Here is a 6,556-nt window from a genome sequence, read left to right as displayed (position 1 = left end):
AGTCCTTGTCCTTGCTCTTTTCAAAAAATACGAGCAGCCGAGTGTTGGTGTATATTAGTGTATGCCCTAGAAACCATTCGTGTTGTCGGTTTCAGAGCATTTTGTCTTGTATCTATATATATCATAAATAATAGAAGAAAGAGTTCTTCAATTCATATATGTAAATTGCTTCCTTTATTCAGTCATGCATATAAAATAAAGTATGTATATGAATTGTCCAAATGATTCATTTAATAGGTAAATGAATTATCGAAAAGGGTTCCCTGCGGAAGCAATATAAATTTGGGCAACTATATTGTACAGTAGGCATACCGGATGCTTCCGAAAGATATCATGAGTTGATATAAGTACGGATGACGATGATAGTCATGTCACTAGGGCATTGGTATGGATTAACGGTTGGTGAACTGTTTTTCGAACGTGACCGAATAACGACAAATCACTTGGAAAAGCATGTAGTCAATGATTTATCGTTTGGTTATATCAGTGCACGATGTAGTCCTTTGACCTGAGACATTGTAGTCGGATCCGATATGGATGCGTATGGTTCATACGGTGTATAAGTACGAGACTAATCATGTTTCGTACAATAAAGCCTATTTGGTCATGCGTTGTTCATATGCGGAAACGAACGATGGTCAAGAGGGGATCCATTGACTCGGAAATATAGGATCGGGAGTACCGCTGACTCCATCCGGATTCGAGTTCCTAGACGAACATCGATAAATGTCGGAAAACTGAATCTCTGGCCAGAGTCTATTATTAGTCATACAAAAGTAAGTTTGTGATGACAAGTTCCGGACATATTGATCGACAATTCGGTAGAAGATCGAGTTTAGGATTTTGACGTTCCATGAATCCATACTCGATTAGGATATCTCAATGGAGGGACTTTACCTGCATGGTACGTATGATCTGAAATGGGTTCGATGAAGTATTTCTTCATCGTGGTTTAGGGACTATGGCACATTGCTAGATGTTTACCATAGTCGTTGGGCCTCCGGACAGGTTTCCGGATTCATCCAGAACCGGCTCACGGCTAATCCACGGTGGACCTACATGGTCACACCAATAGCCTTGAGAAGTTAGAGAAGGATGAGAGAGAGAAATGATTATCCGAAGAGGGCTAGCACCTTCCGAGGGTAATAACGGGATTTCTATAGTAATAGTTACATAGAAAACAATTTGTGACATTTTAAGGGTTAAAATGGTCAAGCAATAATTAATTATATTTAATTATTATATCTTAAAGTGTTAAGATTAATGAGATGAACAAAAATAACCTTTTAATAGTTAAAGGGTAAAAAGGGTAAATTTATGGGTTGTTAATGTAAACTAGTTTAGTTTACATGGGCCCTTGAATAATATTGATTATTCAAAGGGTAGCATATTAAATTCGTGGGGTCCCTTTATAAAATAAGATTTTATTGGGCTTGGAAGTGAAAAATAAATAATTGCAAAATAGCCCAAGTATATATAAGTGCAAAAGGTTGCATTTTTGTTCATTATTCACTTGTTCACTCAAACACAAACTAAAAGCTCTCTCTCCCTAGCCAAGGCCACTCTCTAATCCTCTCAAGATGGTGTTAAAGTGTGGAGGTTTCATCGTTTTGAAGCTAATCTTCATCAATCCAAAGCAAAGGAGTAGGTATAATCTCATATCCAAGCTTTGCATGTAAACCGTTTTTTTAATCCATGCTTTCATTCTCCATCTCCACCACTCTTCATGCATGCTGAATCTTTCACCGAGCTCCGTCGCAGTCAGCTCGCCTAGCCCATTCTCGTGGCACGCGATGTACATTGCAACGGCAATAATGTACTCATTCGGAGTCAGCTGCATCGGTGCAACCCCGAAGTGGACCAAAAGCGACCTAATGAAAGGGTGGAAAGGGATCAGTCCCCCACCCTTGATGATTTCCTCGGAGATTGCTGCCAGGACACTTGATGGGTATTGCGATGAGTGTGTCACGTCGAGGAAAACGTTCACCTTGATACCGTACTGTTTTATTACCCTCTCGAGCTATTCCATTAAGTACCGAGAAGACCTCGAGAGGGATACTTGGGGCACCCTGTGGGGATGAACCGGTTCCCTGCTCGGATCTGGTTGTTGAGGGGTCCATTTTGCTAGTCTACAAAGGCGACAAGCAGAATGGTCATTTAGCTGCCGTATGCTATTTCGCACGATGTCGTGGGAGGAACAAACTCCCTAAATCCCAAAGAAAACCTTAACAGCATGATTCGAGCCGCCATTCATGGCTCGAACCCGACATAAGCGTTTCATCTCCGATTGGTTATCAGAAGACTGACGCAATTTAATCATGGAAAATAATGAAACAAAAACAGAGAAAGGTTCTTACGTCTCGAAGTATGAGAACAGCTTCTGCTTCGAATGCCGGAAAAATGCAGGTTTGGAAAACAAAGGTTCCAGGTTTGCGAAAATATTTTACTCTCTGTGAAAAAGACTCTGGTGACATTGCCTGAGAAAGATTTGAGGTTTTTATAGCGTAGGAATCGGCGTTTGGATTTCTCGGAATCAAAACGGCGTTTGGGTGATAAAGATTTCTCATCGTTGATCACAGCCACGTGTAAGAGTGAGCGTCACGACTAGATAAAGTTAAACCTTCATATTTCCCGTTGAAAAGCTCAAACGACGGCCATTTCTCAGAGCATTAATTGCGTCTCAAATCTACATTTAATGCTCTGATAAGAGGCATCGTTCCAACGTATAACTCATTTAATGTTCTGATAAAATGTACTGTGTCAGCATACAACGCATTTAATGCGTTTGGCTGGCACTTATCACGCACAAGGCACATTTGTCAGTGCAGAGACTATTTCATTAAATGCGCTCATATCAAAAGCACAACAGGAGACGTCTGAAGAAATCAGGTCGCTCGTCCTCTGCAAACAATGATCATGCGAGGTCATGTTTGCAAAAAAGTGTCGTCCCGACCTACTTTCAAAACAGGTCGGAATCACTAGAATTTCCAGAATTTCCAGGAATCATCCAATTGCGGCATGACTTGTAGTTTCTAAGGTTCGATTCTCAAACCTTAAAGACTAGGAGACTTCTGTTATGCCTGGGAAAATAGGGTTGATGTGGCGCCCAGTTAAGTGCGAAAGGTCAGACCTCGGGAAGAGTTTACTGACATTCTAGCGTAGCTGCGTCGTGTGATGATGCAAGCAGCACACTCCTATCAGTACAGTGGGTACGCGCCAGACTGAAGAAAGGTTAGAGGATGTACGTGTGTTCAATCCCTGCAACATATCACGTGAATTACTCTTGAAGATGGGTAATGTGACATAAAGAAGGATTTGCACGGATCATCCCACCAACTTACAGATTCAGTGATCATTACCTCAATGCATCCCACTATAAGTTGAGAGCTCCTCTCTCATTAAGGGGATTCGCACATTTTTACTCTTGACTATCCACTCTGTCTCTCTAGAATAAACAGCATTAGATACCTTGTATTACCATTGTAAAGTCAGTCAGCTGAGACGACCTGACCCTTATCAATAATACAAACATCAGTGGACGTAGGAGCATCCGAACCACTTTAAAAACTGTCCCCATTGCATTTATTGTCATTTTCCTTTACATTCACATGTGTCTTCTGGGCCAGCTCAACATTTCACACGTGCGTTTCGTTGGTGTCAAAATCACGCATCAACAGATTGATTGCATTTGTTCCAAAATGACATTAGGTAACTGGGAAAATAGAGTGACGATGGTGGTGGTGATGGTGATGGTGATTTTGGAGGCGGTACAGACGATGGAGGTGATGGCGGTTGATTGCAGCAAACCATGATACATCTTAGTAACATTAGATTAATAACTTTAATAAATTTGTTTATTAAATAAAACAGGTGGCATGGTATTCCTTAGATTTTCTCAACTAACTAGTAACTACTATGCAGAGAGAATTTTTCGCGCTCTTATTAGCATTAACCGAGATTCCTTCTCTTATGAGGCTACTATTAAAATCTTGTTCAAAAACTCCTTCAGTTTACATTACAAAATCTCTTCATGTACTTGGCCACATCTTGGACCCAACGTGTATCCAACCACATTTTGGGCCCGAAATGTACCCAACCCACCTTTCTTTACAATAATGTCATCATTCTGTAAGCATTAGTGGGTGAACTATCAGTAGCACATAAGGTGTTCGAAAAAATGCTCAATAGAACCTAGTCTCGTTTAATAGCATAATTAGTGCTTACTGTAGATGCGGATATGTTGAGGAAGCTTGGAGAATGTCTTTTGATATGAAAAATTGTGGGTTTCACGTTCGGTGGGTTATGTGAAAAATGGGTTGTTAAAGGTTGATGCTTTTGTAAGGACTGCTTTGATAGGTTTATATGGAAGACATGGGAGCTTGGATGAGGCGGTTTGTGCATTTGAGGATATGCCTAAGAAGAGTTTAGTGACATGGAATTCGATAATATCTATTTTCTGGGCGACGTGGATTTGTTGAGGACTGCATGTTTTTATTTCGTGATCTTGCGAGGGAAAAGATTCCTTTGTCTGAAGGTTCTTTTGTTGGTGTTTTATCAGGATTTATAAGTGAACAATATTTGGAATCAGGAGAACAGATACATGGTTATTGATTAAAAATGGGTTTGATAACCAATTTTTGGTTGTGAATTCTGTTATTAATATGTATGAGAAGTGTATGCGCATCTGCCTGGCGGAGAAAATGTTCAAGGAGCGGAGGATGTTCATTTTGTAACTTAGGATACAATTATTGGTGGATTGGTTAAAGAGCGAAAAACCTGAAAAAGTATTGGAATTTTTCTTATGAATGTCTGCGGATCAAGAGTTTGCCAATGATACCACGTTTGCATTCGTTATTAATTCTTGTGGTGCTCTGCAGATCTGTGATCCCAGTGTGTGCAAATCTGTCCATGCTAAAACAATAAAAAAATGGTTTAGAATGTGATGTTTTTTTGGGCAATGCATTAGCTGACTTCTATGTGAATTGTGATAATTTTTTTACCGATTGACACGCTTCAACTAGGTTACCAACAGAATGCGTTTACATTATCTCATGTTCCTAGATCATTATTGACCTTAGAGCTTTTGCAGCTTCGTTGTTTGACTATAAGAATGGCATACCAGAACAATGATTATATATTGAGCTCCCTCATGAGTTCATATGCCAAAAATGGTCTTAAATCAAATGCCATGGCTCTTGCCGCATTCCTGTTCTGGAACTGGAAGTTCCAATCAAAGCAATTCACCAATTGCTGTTGTCCCCTCTAACATCATTTCTGGAATTTATAACAGGTCTGGTCGGTATCATGAAGCACTAAAGTTGCTTTCTCTACTTGAAGAACTGGACCTAGTATCTTGTAACAATGCGATTGCAGCCTCTGCTCACAATGGTCATTACACAAAGTTTTAGAACTTAAATACATGCAAGTGGCTGATATCCATCCATCCAATTGGACATTTGTTAGCATCTTGAGTGCCTGCACCAAACTATGCAACCTTGCTTTGGGCTGTTCGCTTCATGCTCTCATCATAAAGACTGACATAAATCGTTGGGACACATTTTTGTTCTATGTGTTAATAGACATGTATGGAAATTGTGGGAGCATAGGAAGTTTCAATAAAAATATTTGAAATGATGACAGATAAAAACATAATCACATGGACCAATCTAATTTCAGCTCTTGGACTGAATGGTTTTGCTTATCAGGCCTTAGAAAAAAGTTCAGAGAGAGGGAAATTTTGGGGTTTAAGCCAGATAGGGTTGCTGTCCTTGCAGCGCTTACGGCTTGCAAACATGGTGGCTTAGTGACAGAAGGGATGGAGTTGTTTGGCTGAATGAAAAGTACTTAAGGAGTTGAACCAGAAATGGATAATTATCATTGTTTGGTGGACTCACTGGCCAAATATGGATATCTAAAGGAAGCTGAAAAAATGATAGCTACAATGCCTTTCCCACCAAATTCCCTTATGTGGCGTAGTTTCCTTGGAGGCTGCGGGAGACATAGAACTCTAGAATATGAAGCAGGGATGAGCTCAATGACATATTAATGCTATTATGATTGCACAGATTCCTCATTCCCCACCTTGAATTCATCTAGACTAGGGTTTAGCATCTCACACAACATGGCATGGCTAGATGGATTTATTATTTTGGTTGGCAGAGGTCTTTTTAAGCATTTGAGGTCAATAAGCCAAACAGAATGGGGGAATTTCTGAAACCTTGCTTTTGACCGAGATTGTCCCTTGTTCCTCTACCAAAGGTAATATTCTTTCTACTTCATTTACAAATTGTAAATCACCTGCGACATATAAGCTATATATTGTACAACCAAAGACTAACCTCACATATGCTCGACATGGCAGCTCACTTTCCTAATTCTTGTACCTATCAATCAAATACTGTTTCAAGACAACCCTCTGGAAGACTGGAACCCTGTAGTTAAAGGAGTTCTAAAGTTTTTTTATGACAATGTAGCATATTCTTATTGATCTTGGCTAAAAAACTCTTTCCAAATCAAAATTCCTTCGTTGTTCACATAAATTAGAAGCTGGTTTTTT

At 39.7% G+C, this 6,556-nt stretch overlaps 1 pseudogene; it reads left to right on the top strand.

Moving 5' to 3' along the window:
- Positions 1-2,328: 2,328 nt before the first annotated feature.
- On the top strand, positions 2,329-6,046 carry LOC116142736 (annotated as a pseudogene).
- The last annotated feature ends 510 nt before the right edge of the window (positions 6,047-6,556 follow it).

The sequence above is a fragment of the Pistacia vera genome, unplaced genomic scaffold (genome assembly GCF_008641045.1).
Source record: "Pistacia vera cultivar Batoury unplaced genomic scaffold, PisVer_v2 Contig418, whole genome shotgun sequence".
NCBI lineage: Eukaryota > Viridiplantae > Streptophyta > Magnoliopsida > Sapindales > Anacardiaceae > Pistacia > Pistacia vera.
The sequence above is the reverse complement of the archived record's forward strand: the minus strand, read 5'-3'. Positions and strand labels throughout refer to the sequence as shown.